The sequence below is a fragment of the Alosa pseudoharengus genome, unplaced genomic scaffold (genome assembly GCF_046254945.1).
Source record: "Alosa pseudoharengus isolate Yale_2024_CS ecotype anadromous, Long Island Sound unplaced genomic scaffold, YU_APseudo_1.1 YU_APseudo_1.1_scf_18, whole genome shotgun sequence".
NCBI classification, from domain to species: domain Eukaryota; kingdom Metazoa; phylum Chordata; class Actinopteri; order Clupeiformes; family Clupeidae; genus Alosa; species Alosa pseudoharengus.
In genome coordinates this window covers 21,906,239-21,923,887 of record NW_027468650.1, presented here as the reverse complement: position 1 = coordinate 21,923,887, position 17,649 = coordinate 21,906,239, and positions in this window count along the sequence as shown.

Here is a 17,649-nt window from a genome sequence, read left to right as displayed (position 1 = left end):
GCTCTGACATGAAGCCTCTGGCTTTAGCTTAGGTAACAGGACTGTATCCGCAGAAATCAGGGATGAGTGCTGTCGAGGTCCTCACTCTGCTTGATGTTTTTTGTCTCTCCCATACATTATCCCCGGCTCATTGCCTGCTCAAGGTCTGACGTGAATACTAAGGGCTGGAGTCAAAGACTACATAACCCTATTTCCCGGCCCGCTGCCTGACATCTTTCATTTCACTCTTCCATTGATTTTGTGGCCAAAAGTAATGTGCTTCTGAGATAAGTTGAGGACCCCTGGGCCCATGTGAATTTCAATGCAAATCACCCCTTTGAATTATGTATATTAAAATGCTAATTTCAGCGTCCAGGAGCCTGTAAGAGAGTATGTAAGATGGACGTGGGGGTGTTTTTACAATATGAGCCTAAGCAAGCATCTCGTGGGCCTGAACGAAACAAATCAGGCAATGTAGGGTGACTGGTAAAGGATGGACAAACATTGCAATTACAATAGCACACCCTTGACTGGGAATTGCTTTTTTCAAGCACTCCTGAAATAAAGCAGAACAAAAGAGTTTATGATTACTTGTTGCTCTGTTCCTGTAATAATTGGGGCAAATAAGCGGAAAAAAGCACACACGCTGTCACCTACAGTATACAGATACACACACTCCCCCCACACATCGTCGGTGTGGTATAGTGCAATACACCTCCTGCCCAGTTAGTGGCACTATGCCACCTATGTTATTCAATACAATACGTATGTTCGGAGGAGAGGAAAAGAAACCATGCGTGAAGAAGTTAGTAAAGAAAGTTACAGATCATCTCTGCCTGCACATACACAACAGTCGGCTCAGGGCATTTTTCAGCATCAATACATCCCTGATCATCATGAAGGTTTGTTGGCTGAGAGCCAAGTCTGAGATGCAGCTGAGGCAGAAATTAACTAGAACGGGAAAGACTCCCACCGGAGATGTTTCCTCATCACTCAGACACACACTCTCTTCTGCTTCCTCCTCTGCCTCGCTGTGCGTCTCCAGACATTTACCTGCCATCTCTTCCACATGTCATTCCAAGCCCCAGCCCCACCGCCTTCCTCTCAAACTCTATCTTATCTTTTGCTTATGTACTTCTCCTCCACTGCAGCCCAGATGTGGGAGGGAAAGTAAATGGCAGGGGAGACTCGTTGTTTCGCCCACACAAGCCAGCTCCTAAAAATAAGCTTCTCCCACTCTCATCCACACACTACCCATGGATGGACAACTGACTGAGGGGGGGGTGGGGGGGAGCCTCTCCACATCCATTCTGTTTTATTTATGATTCATATTTTTTGAAAATGTAATTTTTAGATCTTATTTTCCAATTGGGCCACAGGTTTGTGATTCCAACGGCGTGAAGTGAACAAAGGATAAAACAAAAGTAGGAATGTGGCCGTGACCAAGCATCTACAATTACCTCTAAGATTAAAAAACCAACCCAGTGGCGGAGTACCCTCTCAATCTCACCACTAATCTCAGTGTCGCAATCTCTAGTGGTGCAAACAAACTCAGAAGTTGAGAAGGTGTGAGTGGGTCAAAAGAGCAATACTGTTTAATGTGCAGTGGAGATGAATTCCCTTCCACACACAGCAACACACCACACAGATACACTCTCACACCTACACGACCTCGCAAACAAAACAAACCATTCATATTTTCTGTCTAATTACAGTGTAGGGCTCCATTGCTGCACATGTAAGTTTCTATAAATTCTGTGTAGACAAAAACAGTTTCTTCATAATGAAATCGATCTCATTAATCTTACAAGTAAATAAACCATATTACTGTCCAATGAGTGCATAACAGCCTATTTCAAAGGCACTTCAGTGCATCTATTACATGACCTGTCTTCTGCCCTACAGAAAAGGCGAGATGGTGTTTCAGGGATGTGAAAGAAAAATGCCTCTCTCTAAACAAGATAAATTAATCAGTCATGGCACATGCCTCATCATCAAGCAGCTTGGTTGAAAACTTAGTTAAATATGATGAAGTACACTTTCATTACAGTAGAGGCAAAATATTCCACACTTAAATATCTTGAGCTTTAAGGTTAGTTTCAGCACTTTAAAACCAATGCACTTAGAGTGGTCATATATTTTTATCGAAAGTGTTGTTTTTTACCAAGTTGTAAAATCATAATACAATTTTATACCTGCCCGAGAACAAAACATTATAGATGAGGTGGAAATGAACACTATTTGTTAATATCTGTGTTTATGATGAATGAAAGAGGATACTGGAGTTTTCATCAAGTGTATGGTCGAATTAGCAAGGGGCCAATCGGAGGCACAACGAGGGGTGGAGTGCCTCAGGCCACCCCATACCGAGCCCAGCTGCAGCAGTATTGATGTCTCGCGTTCCCCCTCAGAGAACCAGGGCTGAGTAACCGAGTTGAGTTATCTACAGTATCTATACTACTCTCACTGGGAGTGTCTACTTTTGAGTATGCACACTTATTTTACTTTGTTAACAACTGCTCAACATAGTAAACTCTTGTACATACAACACAGACATAAACCTATCCCAGTGTGCATACAGAATTCTCATTGACACATGCATAAACTTATGGTGTTCCAGTGAACTGTACTCTCACCCGTTGATATAAATCTGGGTAGTAATTGGATGAAAACAGTGTCTGTGTGAGCATATTACCACCAAGACTTTAGAAGAGGACATTAACTTTCATGGTTTGACCCTACAGAGTCAGTGACCTTTTAAGACCAGATAACCTTTTCATTAAAAATGACGTGTAGAAGCTAGGGGAAATCCCTCTGGTCTCCGTTTCTTCCTCATTTCTGCAGTATGCCAATGATATGGGAATCGCCATTATGGATTCCATCTCTACTTTTGAAGGACGCTCTTGCAGAAACAGTCAGACATTTCTCACTAGTGCAGAAATATTACCCGTGCCTGTACAATTCAACCCAGGCCACAATTCTGAAGTGATTGACGACTGGCTGACTACTACAGCTGGATTTCCATTGCTCTTGTCACTCAAACGGCCTAATTGTCTTTCACAAACAAGTGAAGGATATCCTCCAGAACACCTGAATATCATTACAAAGTCTAAGTGAATGAGAATGTAATAATTCATTACAAGAGTGGGAGCCTGTTTCTGTATTAATCAGATTGTTCACTGGCCGAAACTGGGCATTCGGCTGGCATCAAGCGACGTTGGGTCCTGTGCCAGGCATCCGTCTACACCTTCCCGAGTTGGGGCCTAAAGCATTGGCGAAAAAAAGCCTTTTTCAGATCTCACAGAGGCGCTGAGGACCAAAGGGGGCACACAGATCAGTGAGCCACAAAATGAAGAGAATCACTGTGACTCATTGTCTCGGATTATTAGTCTCGCCGTGGCCAGATAAAGGCTGGACGGAACCTATACAATCCACAAGTGACAGCACAAAGGCGGTGATTTAGTGGCTCAGATACTGCACACGGTCCTAGGTGGCATTTGGCATTCGCCATTACTTCTGCCTGACATGCTAACCTTTTCATTGCCAACCGAAAGTGTCCACACGGCTACAAAATCCTGCCAAAGACCAGCAGAGAGAGAAAATTATACCCCTCAACACAATGAGGGTGGGAATGGAAACATGAAAAAGGATTTGCGGTTATGCTATGGACTGTGTTTGAACATGAGTGTGCAAATGGGTGTGTATGTAGTGCAGGGCGATATGTAGCAAAAAAAGGTGTTTGGAACATTTCATATAGATTTTTACAAATTATGTTTTTTCACTTCTTCAGACCCTATAGTTTGCAAAACCTGTTTCCAATTTTTTCCCGGACTGCACAGGTCCAAAATCCAAGATGGCGGATATATCCCCAAAAATTGCAAATAATCGCCTTTTTAAACATTTTAAATGGATATATGTTTGGTATTATCATTATATACATACATTTTCTAATAAAATTTAATGACTTAGGTAATAAATATGACCATGGGTGACATGAGATGTCATGATTATCAACCAGTGATGGGTTTAACCACCATTATGCTATTTATTGGCATACCCGGAAAAACACATTGACTGATTTAAAAGTTTCCTTCAATAATCATTTGAATTAAATTAATGTTCTGCACTCCACCCCAATAGATTAGATTAGAGTAGATTAGATTCAACTTTATTGTCATTGCAGAGTACAAGTATGAAGACAATGAAATGTGGTTTGCGTCTAACCAGAAGTGCACAAAAGGAGAAAAGTGCAATGTGATATACAAAGTATAGACAGGTGGTCTATACATAGACAGGTCAAGGTTGCCATGGAGGCAGGGTGGGTGGGGGAGGGGGCTTAGTTGGTTGGTTGTCACTGGGATGGAGAGCTAGACTTCAGCTGTAGGAAAGAAGCTTCCTCTGAACCTGCTGTGTGTCTTATGCAAGCATCGCTTGCCATGGATGGTGGAGTGAGGAATGTGTTGGGCAATTTTCACCACCCTCTGCAGTGCTTTTCGGTTGTGGGCAGAGCAGTTGCCATACCAAACTGTGATACAGTTGGTAAGGATACGCTTGATGGTGCAGGGGTAGAAGTTCACCAGGATCTGAGGAGGCCGGTGGACCTTCTTTAGCCTCCTCAGATAGAAGAGATGCTGGTAAGCCTTCTTGATCAGGGTAGAGGTGTTGAGGGTCCAAGAGAGGTCCAAGAGATGTGGACACCCAGAAATCTGAAGCTGGTGACACACTCTACTTCAGTCCCATTGATGAGAATGGGTGTGTGTGCTAGCTTTAGACTTCCTGAAGTCCACAATGAAGTCTTTGGTCTTCAATAATTCTGTTAACAGGACTTGCAGGAAATTGTGGGAACATATGAATTTGTTGATTATATGCAAGCCTAATGCTGCCCACTACAGCTAAGTCTGCCTTCATTCATGAATTGTGACTGGTTTCAGAAACAGCATCCTCTGAACAATCTACAGAGAGTAGCTCAGTGCAATTAACACACATATTGGATAGCATCTTAATAGATGGCATGGCTATTGTGCAGGAGATGGTTGACAGGAAAAGTGACATAAACTGTTGCCAAGATCTGGCAGAATGCTTCTTTGAAAATGTTGAAAGTAAGGCACGAGGCTACAATGACATATACTTATTATTTAACAACTATACCATCACAAACTCCATGAAAGACAGGATGAAACAGGTCCATACAATGGGAAAAGCACATGATAAGGGATACAAAATACCCTAAAGACTTTACACCAATCAGACTTTAAAGCTTTTCTGGGATCGAAACCAAAGCCAACCTCATCCTCTACCTTGGTCATAAAGCTGTTGAACTATGTAAACTGCCAGTTACAGTTCACACACACAAAGGTGGCAGTAGCAGTAAGTCATTTTGGCAAAACCCCATATATCTACATGTCACACAGATGTCTTGGTGCTTGCCCTTCGCAGGGTACCAGACATCAACAAAGACAGTCTCATTATCATGGGCACTGGAGAACGTCAACAAAAGATACAGCCTAGAAATCTTGACGCACCGTAGCGGCAGCAAATGTAATTTGCAGTCAGGGTAGTCTAGCAACTCTCCGTTGGCTTGTGAGGTGGAAAAACCAAACTTCGCTCAGGGCAATCACATCGTGTATAGAGTCGGTGGACCTATCAGGTATCCTATTGAGTCGGTGGACCTATCGGGTATCCTATTGTATCCTATCCTATCAGGAAATTGAAAGTCAACCGTTTGTCCCACCATTTACCGTTTATCCCGTGGGAAAGGAAAGGTTTCTGTTTCAAGTCAATAAAGTCATGATGGTGTCATTAACACACTTTGTAGGCTTGTAGTAGGTCGACATCCATCTCCCTTCGGTGGAACATGTTTAAAACTCTAAAACCCAACCAGGGAGGGGAAAAACTCAGGAACTAGGGAAATCCCATCCCTATGATTGCCCTACCATCGCCTATTGCTGTCCCCATGCTCGGATTCCTGCCCGCGCAGCCTAGCGACCCACTACTTGCCCGATGACAACTCCTAATTCCTATGGACAATTCATCCCCTACACTGGACTATTTGAACTTAACACTAAATAGGATTCATGCATTATCACACTGGTTATGTAACCATCCAACCACTTTGTAACATATACCTCAGGTGGCTCTAAATACCATGTTCTATTCTCTGTATATAGACCTTACTGTCCTGTAACTGACCCCAGGCAGATGGGTCAGGCCCTTGAGTCGTGGATCTGCTTGAGGTTTCATCCTATATGCTTCTCCCATTCTTGGGAGTTTTTCCTCGCCCCTGTTACTCATGGGCTCTGTCTGATTGTTTAACACTCTGTAAAGCGCCATGAGACATGTGTAATGTTTTGACGCTCTATAACTGAAATTAAATTGAAATTCTGAGAGCACACAGGCAAGCAAATGTTTGGGCACAAGATACAGTGCCTGCTCCAAAGATTCTTGACTCACTATCACTGGGATGGAGACAAATTGTTGATGGGCAATGGGCTCCTGTTCTGTGAAAACTTCAACCAGCACCAGAGGCTAATGTGGAACTTGTGAAGTGTTGTTGTCTTGCCAGCCAATGCAGTATAAGGTGTTCTTGCAAGAGTAACAACTTACCATTCACGCAACTTTGCAGGTGTGAAGGCTCTGAGGAGATGTACACCAATATTAAAAAGACAGTGACAGTGGTGAGGATAAATACTTGAGTGACAATGACAATGTTTTGTTGTTGACAATGTTCTGTTGTATGTTTTTTTCCATTTTTTCTCCAATTTTTTTGGCAAATGATGCAATACATCTTTTGAAAATAGTCTGTATCTCACTTGTCTACCTTATTAGGTGTATATTTATCAAAAAGTTGACCACTTTAAGCCTTTATATTATTTTTCCGCATATATTGTCTGCCATTTTGAATTTTGGCACTGAAAATGAAGAAAAAAATTGGAAACAGGTTGTTTTGTATTCAATGGGGTCCTAGCAAGTAAAAAAACACCAGTTGCAAAAATCTATATGAATCGTTCCTAAAATAACACAATTCCCCATACTAATGAGTCCATTGCTTGAATCAACCTCTTTTTGTTTAATGTTTGTAGTTATTTGTTTTATTTACTTATTTGTGTGTGTGTGTGTGTGTGTGTGTGTGTGTGTGTGTGTGTGTGTGTGTAATATTCTTATGTGGTGTGCTGGATGTAGCTGGACGTCTCTCAGGACTCCTAACTTGACATTGAGACGCACACACACACACACACACTCTCTCTCTTTCTCTCTCTCTCTCTGTGACTCTGTCTATGTTGTTTTAGCTTTTTCACCACAGGTGGTGTTAGAGAGTTGCCAAATTAGCACACATTGTGTACTGCCAACTGGACTGAGTGATGAAGGGAGAAATGTCTACAGTTATGCAATTCCTAGTGATGGCTGCTGTTATGACCTAGGGGTAAGGCCACAACAAAAGAGTCGAGAAGTTGGATTTTAACTAAAATATAGATTTATTAACCAAATTAAATTAACCAAATAACAACCAAACAAAGAGTGTGAGATGGGACCAAGTCAGTCGTCAGTAATGCATGGATGTTGTATGTTTGCAATGTGCTTGAGTGCAGTGGTACAACCGGGTCTGTGTAGACACTAATTTTCGTGCACATAGTCTATAGTGGGCAGGTTAGAAATGAATGTTGACCTTTGTGTAGTCAGCCTCTGATCTCAGCACCCACAATAATCATAATGCAATCAGAATGTTTTGAACTGCTGCACAGATATCTTTCAGGGTTCACACGCTGCTTATAATATCAATGTTGCTCGAGAAACTAGGACCAGAGCAGGTATAAAGGTTCACCATCGCACAACCGATCCTGATTACACTCATGCTTAAAACATGAAGATATGGGAATAAATTAAGGTGTGGATTTCATGTGGGGTTAACCAAGAGTGCCTGTCTCTGCAGACTAAATTAGTTGGGTAAAAATGTAGATCAGAGAAGGCCATGCTTTGTTAAGGAGAAAACACCAGGGAATGCAATTAATGGTTTCAGTATTACTTCTGTAGGTGCCTGAAGTCTCTATTAATCATGTGATTCAGCCCAAAAATAGGTCTTCCCAAAAATGTCTTATTTTAAAAATGGGGAGACTAAAGAAGAACGAGCCTCCAACTGTGTCTAACAATCCAGAAAACATCATGATGTCAGTGCTGGAGACAAACAGTGGTCTATTCACCATGGAGCAAGTTAAAATGTGGAGCAAGTTAAAATGTGGATCAGCGTCATCTCTTTTTCCTGTGAGGAAAACTCACTTTTCTAGTTTGGAGATCAGGTATCACTTGTGAGCAAAACCTAGGAGGGAATTTGAGAGCTTCTTTTTACTTTAGAGGCCAGGAAATGCTGTATGGCGAGCTTGTCACAACAAACACTGCATGTGAGATGAGATGTCTTTGGTACTATTGGTTTGTGTGACACTCAGGCTTTTAATGTTGTGTACAGTGTCTCATCCAGGGTAGGAATTTCACGGCGGCCACGACGGCCGTCTTTGCCCCTTGCGTTGGCCGTGATGCCCCTTTGAAAGAGGTTTACAGGCCACTGTGGCCTTGGTGCCCCCTTCTTTCAATATTCTGGTTTGCGTCCGACTAATAGCATATTTTATTAGCCTATGGCCTGACAAAATAATCTTAGCATTCACAGCGCAAATTAATGTAGTCTTTTATGCAGTGGAGAAAGTGACAGCGCACGGCAAGAAAGAAAGTGCGTCCAGATTCACCCATTCTTCTCAGTTTAACTACAGTACTCGTGAAGTAGCCTACTCATCATAAGTATCACATCAAAGAGCTTTTTCTCAGCTTGTAAACAATGTTAGCTTGGTTTGGTGAACGGTTCGCGAGACAAATAAATAGCCTACTATGATTAAATTGAATCATAAATTCTAGGTTCTGCGTCTATCTCCCTACCCATTCATCTTGGTGGAATACTTCACGAACCCTTCGTTCAAAACATGGCAAACCATATAGGCTATAAAAATAAACAGCAGACCTTACCGAACGGCCCTATACAGTTAGCCGTTCCAGAGTATTCCGGTTTTGAATTTGCAGAAAATTTCGACATGCATGTCTCCAAATTTGGGCTTTAAGTTTCACAACGTGTTTAAATTTTTCGATGTGATTTCATAACAGGCCAAATACAAAATGTAAATGTTACAAATATTGCCTAGATGTCGGTAAATATTAAAATCAGAGGATATACAGCTGACTAAGAGTTTGTTAAAGTAGCCTTAATGATCACAAAATGCTAACCATGCATCTAGGCTATTTGAGTTTCTTAAAGCTGAGCTGTGCTTAAATTGTTCAATACATGATTTCATAACAGGCCAAATATAAAGTAAATGTTAAATATAGCCTAGATATCTGTAAATATTAGATAATCAGATGATTTACAGTTCTATGTAATATGTCATGTTTCATGTTTTTGTAATGATGCAGGTCTACTGCTGTGAATAGGCTAAATACAATTTTGATAATTTTTAGAGCCTACTACTTTATAGTTAACTTTGGCCTTTGTGTCCTGACATGTGCCCCCCACCAAATATGCCCAACTGAAGGCCAAGTGGCCTTGCCCTAAAATGGTGAAATTCCAAGCCTGGTCTCATCATTGCCAGTGGGTTGACATACAGCCTCTTTTCCTCTTGATGTGACAATTCTCACAAATGTCATTGTCATAATATACAGCATAGAGACATTGTGTTCCTTCTCACATACTGTTCTATGCTTTAAAGGTGTCAACAAGAGACTTACATTTGTGTGGTAATAGACATCTTTAGCAATATCCCAAAATGACATTCACATCTGGAGAGAGAGGGCTGTATTTTGCACACTGGCGCATTACGTAAAAATCGTTTTTCACCCGCGCAAAGTTTAATTCTTTATTTTGCACGTTTATTTTTTAAACAATGCGCCCATGGGTGTGGCAATTAACAACCTAGGGAGTGGCCTGGTGCATTGTCTAAAAATCGCTACACCTGGTCAGAAGTCTATGGCGAGTTGTTTATATGTTATTTTAAGAGCGCATTGTCAACAGTCATATTGGCAGGTGCACGCACCATCCTTCTATCATTCATGAACGCACACCAGCGCACGTCCATGCAAAACATTACAAATTGCACGATTGACAATGGGAAACATAATTAGAATAAAGATATTATGAAATACTGTACATCTCATGATGAGTAGTTATTCACCATCATTTGCAAATTGGTAATGACGGTTAAAAGTGATTAGGGGAGAGGCGAGAGACACATATGGAGCACAGCTGAAGATGCACTGTCACGAGATATAAGCAACTCCTCTGCAGGATAAATGTTGTTTTGTTCAGTCATTTGAACATTATTTGGGTAAGTGTTGCTTTATTCAGCCTATGTTTTCGATGGTAACCCATTGTCAGTCGATAGTGAAAGTAACTGCATATAACTGTCTTGTCGTTGACTGACTCCTTGGTGAAGTTAGTTTCACTTTGCCAATGAGTTCAAATAATAGATGAGTGCAAATGCGTGAAGGCTATGCTAGGTTTCAGTAAAGCATGATGACTATTCCATACGGTCTCACAAGCAGCCTCCTTCAAATGCGCCGTTGAATGTTAAAATACCGATGCATTTATTTGACATCGCGCTTTGCGCCGTTAAAGGATGTCATTCTCATTGGTTTAAATAATGTTCCGCCCCAAACACACCCATATGACTGATTAAAAAACCTAGGAAAACCTTGTTGCGCCATGCACTCGACGTTTGATAACAAAACCCCTCCCAATGTGGACTGGACATCCTACTAAATTTGAATAAGCTTTTGACGAGTGACGATGCTCTTTAGAATGTCATGATAGGGCCCAGAGAGAGTGTGAAGTGGGGTTCACATTGTTGCGGCAAGCACAACAAAACTCCTCGTGACATTAACTCAACAAGAGCAACCTAGCGGCGAGCGAAGTGCATGCCGCATCACCGCGTGCAATGTGAGGTCCCCTTGAGAGAGGGAGAGTAGTGGAGGTGGAGTCCTGTGGGTTTCTGCTAATCTGTCTTCAGGAGAGCTTTCCTGCTACCTCTTACCCTCTTGTGCCCAAGGCCGCGTGGGCAAAAAGAGCAGCAGCTGGAGCGATGAGAGAGCTGGTGAATCACGCCTGGGCCTGCTCTCCTCGCCGATTTGTTGCCAATGCGAGTCATCTGGAGAGCATAGAGGCCTGTGTGAATTAATGAAGAGGACCCACAACTGTCATCCATCCTGACCAGGCGACCGGCGTCCTTGAGGCTGTTAAGTAGTCTGCATGACACCCTCAGATTTGCGCCTTCCTCTGCCGCTTCCTCCCTCTCTCTCTCTTTCCCGCTCTCTCCCTGCATCTCATCTGTTCTCCCCACAACACGCCAAAGCCCCATATGAATAAATCATCAGGCAAAGGCTGGAGTGGGGATTCATGGACTTCAAATTATGGGAACTGGTGCGAGCGGAATTCGATTTCATGTGCCGCCATCTGCACCCATCATTTTGTAACCATGCACAGTTATTCAAGCACACTGCCACCTCCTCCTCTTTCTGATGCAGATAGGGGTATATATGTACTGAAATTACATCTCCAAAAGAAAGCGAAAGAAGCCCTTTGGCTTTCAATCACTCACGGTGCACGTACTGACCAAAGCAAGGAGAGGGGTGGTGTGGTGTGGAGGATGGTGGAGGGAGAACCTCTGCATCTTAGGCCTGTGACTTGAGAACTCATGGGTAAGCTGCCTGGGAGCCCCAGTGGCTGAGGAAGCCCACCACAGCCCTGTAGAGAACAGAGGGTTCATTAGGAAGCACCACAGCCATGAGACAGAGCACTTCCACGATTCACACAAAGACAGGCAAAGGGCCAAGGGACGCTCACTTTTTCCCCAATAACTGGAGCTTTTTACCCCCCTGGGTGTTTGTGTCATCGATTTACACAGGAATAGAAATCTATAAAGAAGAGAACACATTTTCAATTGAGGTGGCCTTCCAGAGCCACAAGACGAACTTTATTGAATGTAATTCAATTCTTTGATGTATCAAAGTCGATCTATGAATTTTTAAAATACTGTTTCCTGGGAGACCGGTCACAAATGTACCTAGAAGCAACTGGGTACTTTGTTGCTGGCTATTCCACATGGCTTATCCAATATACAAAAAATAATTATTGCTTAATGAAAATGGATTTTCTTTTAACTGGATTCAGTTGGCAGTGATTTATTTACCAGAGGCAGAACCTGGGGCAGCCATGGCCTACTGGTTAGGGCTTGTATCCGAAGGGTTGCCGGTAGGAAAAATGTGGGTGGGGGAAGTGGTTGAGCACTGCTCTCCCATGCCCACATCCAAGGCTGAAGTGCCCTTAAGCAAGGCACCTAACCCCTCACTGCTCACCGAGCGCCGCTGTAGCATGCAGGCAGCTCACTGCTCTGGGTATGTGTTCACCTCACTGTGTTCACGTGCTGTGTGTGTTTCACTATTCATGGATTGGGATAAATGCAGAGACCAAATTTCCCTCACGGGATCAAAAGAGTATATATACTTAGTTGCTAGGCTATTGACAGAACTTGCAATAGTGCCATAGGAAATGTTTGATTATCTGTAGTGCCTCATCAAACAGTCCCAGGTCTCAGAACTGCATCAGTTTACTGCCAAACTGTCAAGTCTAGTCATATAAACCCCCTTAAAATTCAGACAACATTTGGGCTGTTTCACGGAAACGTCAGTGGTAAAGCAAGACTGCAGAAACCTCAGAGTTACAAATGACCATAATCATGAAACCTCTTCATTATTCGTCTTGACGGCTATTACAGCGATCAATATTAATCACTTTGAGTAATTCATATCAAAATCACTCACCGTGCCTACAGAGAGGAAATCCATGTCTGCTTTGTAGTGACAATAAAGCATATGAGTTGTAGAAGTCTAAAAGCCGGTAAAGCCTTAAAATTGGGGGGACGTGCAGCAGGCTGGAGGTTTTGACCCACTTGTCATGGTGGGAATATACACTGATGGGATTGCAAAATTGAGTAACTTCGGGTCAAATGTGAAGTCAGAACAGAATGTTTTTCATCTGTTCCAATTAACGTTACCCAAAGTGTCAAACATTGTCTCATGCATTTCTATGTGAAAAATGCGAGGGCCTTTAGTAGGCCTACAACTTGCAAGGTTTGCTCAACCAACGTGTCTCTCCTGTTGCAAACATGACAAACAGGAGCAATAAGAAGAGTGCGAGCCAGCTGCAGCATCCAATTCAGCTAATAGATAGTTTCCAATTCATTGACCGCCTGCTATGAGTCAATGTCTGCAGGCATGTTATCGATTAGGTATTCAAGTCCAATTCATCTACAGTACCATCTATTCATTTACTCATGACTGCACACAATCCATCTACCAGACCATGATTGCATTCGGTCTATCCAGAACGTTAACCAAATTAATAATATGGGATTTTAGGGTGAATATGTTTGCTAGCTCAGTCGGACAAATGGAATACTATCCTATGCATAGGTGCATAGAAATCAACAGTCATAGGGTGACAAACAGAGTTGTAGGCCTACTATCTAGTTTATTTCATTAGGCTACATGCAAAATATACCACTCTATGAAGAGATGATGGGGTTGCATACTTTAATCTTTTCCTCGTTTTTTCCTGGTCTTTTTTCCCCTTCTTTTTCCGAAACTGGGAACCTAGTACCTTTCTTATCAATTTGTGTTAATTTGGCACTCAAACTGTCCCCCAACACTGTCAACCAAGAGTCACGACTAAACCAATTCACCTTGGTGGTGTTCTGACTACATTTGTAGGCCTATTAACTTTAACAATTTCACACAACCTTGTCTATGAAACTATAGGCCTGAGTTCACAGTATTATGAATGAAATGTGTTTTATTTGGAAGCAATTCGTAGTTTGATTGCTTTTTACTAATTGCATTTCTAGCCTAGATTATTAGAGTTGGCCACTATTTGATGAACCCCCCACCCCCCCTTCTTCCACAACCTCTGCATGTGAGACTCTCTCAGCAAGCAGACGCCTAAACAAAATGGAATCAGCACCCACTCTAACCCACACCGTGGCATAGTATAAAAGACATCATGCGCAAATTATGCTATAGAAAACTGATTTACACAAATGAAAAATAGCCTATAATGGAATGTTGATTCTTGCTAGCACTCAAGCTGTCCCCCACAAGACGCCACCTTTAGCAGCTGCCCATGCCATTGACAGTATATCAAAAACTGCTCCTGACAGTCATGAAGGAACCGTAGGCTGTATCCAGTTCTAGCCTTATTGTGCTACATTATATGTGGTTATAACGATACATTCTATTTCTCCTGATGTAGCCTTGCCTACCCCCTCGTAATGTCACTGCCTTTAGGCATTCTGCTTTTATCTTCAACTGTTGGAAAATGTAACATTTGGGTGTCAGAAAATGTGTTAGTGTCATTTGTTAGTGTATAAATCGTGTAAATGTAAATCAGATTTGTAGGCCAAGTATACTTGTGTATACAAGGAATTTGGTCTCTGCATTTATCCCATGTGTGAATTAGTGAAGACACAGAGCACACAGTGAGCACACAGTGAGGTGAAGCATACAGTAACCTGGAGCAGTAAGCTGCAGCAGCGCTCGGGGAGCAGTGAGGGGTTAAGTGCCTTGTTCAAAGGCACTTCAGCCGTTCCCACTGGTCGGGGATCGAACCGGAAACCCTCCAGTTCCAAGCATTAACCAGTAGGCCACGACTGCCATCATCATCACCTGACCCCTCCATTTAAAAAATTGTTCTGGCGCCTATGACATGAGGACAATAATTTTTGGAAACCTATTTTTACAACAACCTGTAATTGTTGTGTTCCTTATTACTGTTAGGTCTATAGATAGGGCATGCTCTGGCTCATGTAGAAAATCAGGGTAATTCTGTCTTGTATGTGACATTGGCAGGTTGTCTAGAAACCTATAGATCAATAGTTAAGGATTCCTGTTCCTATTTCTTCATCCAGTTACTCTATACCAGAGTCTACCTTCAGGTTAGTACATTATGCCATTATTTGAAATGTATTCATTAACAGAAATTCATGTAGGCAGTTGATGGAACAACAAAAACCCAGCAGCACTGTCCAATCCAAACCCCTAACTGCACATATCTAAAACGATGGATACTGACAGCGATTTCCATTCATCCAACATTTCGTGGCACTTTCACTGCACTGAACATGGCTGGGGACATCAGGATGGTCCAAATGACTGCTCATGCAGCTTCACCCTAAAAGAACAAATTATTCTCTAAGTGATGTCTTATTAAAGGAATTATCCGGAGTAAAATGCACTTTAGATCGATTTACGGATGATTGGGGGTACATACGTTGAGTTGACATCAAAATCATGTCATTCGGATGTGTTTTGAGAAAGTTCGATTGTACCGTTTTCAGTCACACAACTCGTAGCCTGGAAGTGAGCAGGGCATTTCAATTTCGCCGCTACAAAACGCTATTTTTATACCTCTTCTACAGTTCCAAACAACATAACACTTACGTGGTAGTGAGTAGAGGGTCCCTAAAGCCAAACCGAAGTATCCCGAGGTCTTTATGTGGTCGAATAGAGAGTCCAGAATGAATTTCATCAAGCCAGTACCTTTCCGGAAATGTTGCCATCTTTGCTGTAGGAGTCTTATTGCTGGGTGTGTTGTAACACGCTCTGGAAATTCACAATTTCGTCGCCGTTTAAAAAAAAAAAAACATAGTCCAGTATTTCTTTCGAAATTGAAATGAAGTTGTATGGACTGGACTATGTTTTTTTTTTTTTAAAAGGCGACGAAATTGTGAATTTCCATGATGAAATTCATTCTGGACTCTCTATTCGACCACATAAAGACCTCGGGATACTTCGGTTTGGCTTTAGGGACCCTCTACTCACTACCACGTAAGTGTTATGTTGTTTGGAACTGTAGAAGAGGTATAAAAATAGCGTTTTGTAGCGGCGAAATTGAAATGCCCTGCTCACTTCCAGGCTACGAGTTGTGTGACTGAAAACGGTACAATCGAACTTTCTCAAAACACATCCGAATGACATGATTTTGATGTCAACTCAACGTATGTACCCCCAATCATCCATAAATCGATCTAAAGTGCATTTTACTCCGGATAATTCCTTTAACCTCTGTATTTTGAAATTCCAGCCACTGTCTCCCTGCTCGACATCAGCGAAGCCATTTCCAGCAAATCGAAGCAATTTTGAGCCAGAGAGCAATTGAGCCGGGCAAGTGCTTGTGGTACATTGTTCTCATCTCCCTTTCTCTCTGTGTTCACAGATGCTCAAGCACACACACACACACACACACACACACACACACACACACTCCTCTTTCTCTCTCCATCTCGCTACTCATCCAGCTCTGTTGCTCCTCTACGCCTGCGTTTCTGTGAGGGTCGCCCAGAGGTCTCCCTTAACTGTGTGGCAGCATGCGCACACAGGCTCAGGAGGTGAGCACGTTCGCAGGCACAGCTCATGCTCCATATGGTGGCCTGGGGCGGGGGGGACGGAGGGTGGAGGTGTGTGCGTGTGTGTGTGTGTGTGCGTATGTGTGTGCGTGTGTGTGTGTGGGGGGGGGGGTGTGAGGGTGGAAGGGTGGTGGCACTAAGCTCGCGGACCAGCCGGCTGTGGCCATCACAGGGGCATGCCAACAGATGGTTCTGCTGTGGAAATTAGCAAAAGATCAAGCACGGGGTGGTGGGAAATGTCTCCAAGGGTGAATACAAATCAGCTGTCAAGATGTAGAGAGACGACGATGTGAAAATCATATGGGCCGACCCATTGACATGCATCCATATGCGCTCATAAGTGAGCGCTCTATTAATCACCCGAGACAGCGTTGTTTACTGGCCACACATGGACATAACAGTGTGGCAATAATTGAATTTCTTCTCCACGACCCATGTGTATAAGGAAGACATGTTTTGCCACTCACCGCGACACTAATGCCTAACTATTAGGTTAGGCATGTGCCATACCGATGGAATAATCAATCCCCCTGCTTGTGTTTCCCCACTTTGTTCAGTGGTGACGCTCCCAGGGGTTGACAGAGCTGGAAGGTTCCCAATTGTTTTTGTAATTTTATTGAGTTCTGTTGATTGAGCTAGCGGATCAAGGGCGCAGGAGGCACGGGGGACGTGGGGGACGTGTCCCCCGCAGTGCTGAAGAGACGGCCGTTGTCCCCCTCACTTTTGATAAGGAAAGATAAGGTTCAGGATTTTGGACATAGGACCTCATTTCCAAGTAAGCAACTGTGATATTTATCAGTGGAGACCGTTTTCAACACGTTTCATCCAGTCCTTCTAATTGCAGAGTTCGCAGGTGCTAGGCTAGCGCAAATCAATGGTATGTGCTAGCCTGCCTAACCTTGTCTGGAATTTGCCTCGGGTGTACTTTGGAGTGGGTAAGACTGTCTTTAGTGGCAGGCTAGCACATACCGTTGACTTGCGCTAGCCTAGCACCTGCGAACTCGGCAATTAGAAGGACTGGATGAAACGTGTTGAAAACGGTCTCCACTGATAAATATCACACTTGCTTACTTGGAAATGAGGTCTTATGTCCAAAATCCTGAACCACCCCTTTAACAGCATCACATCACTAACCACAGTGGCTGGGGTCTTTTGCAAAGCACAGCATCTTTATTTGAGGCAGGCT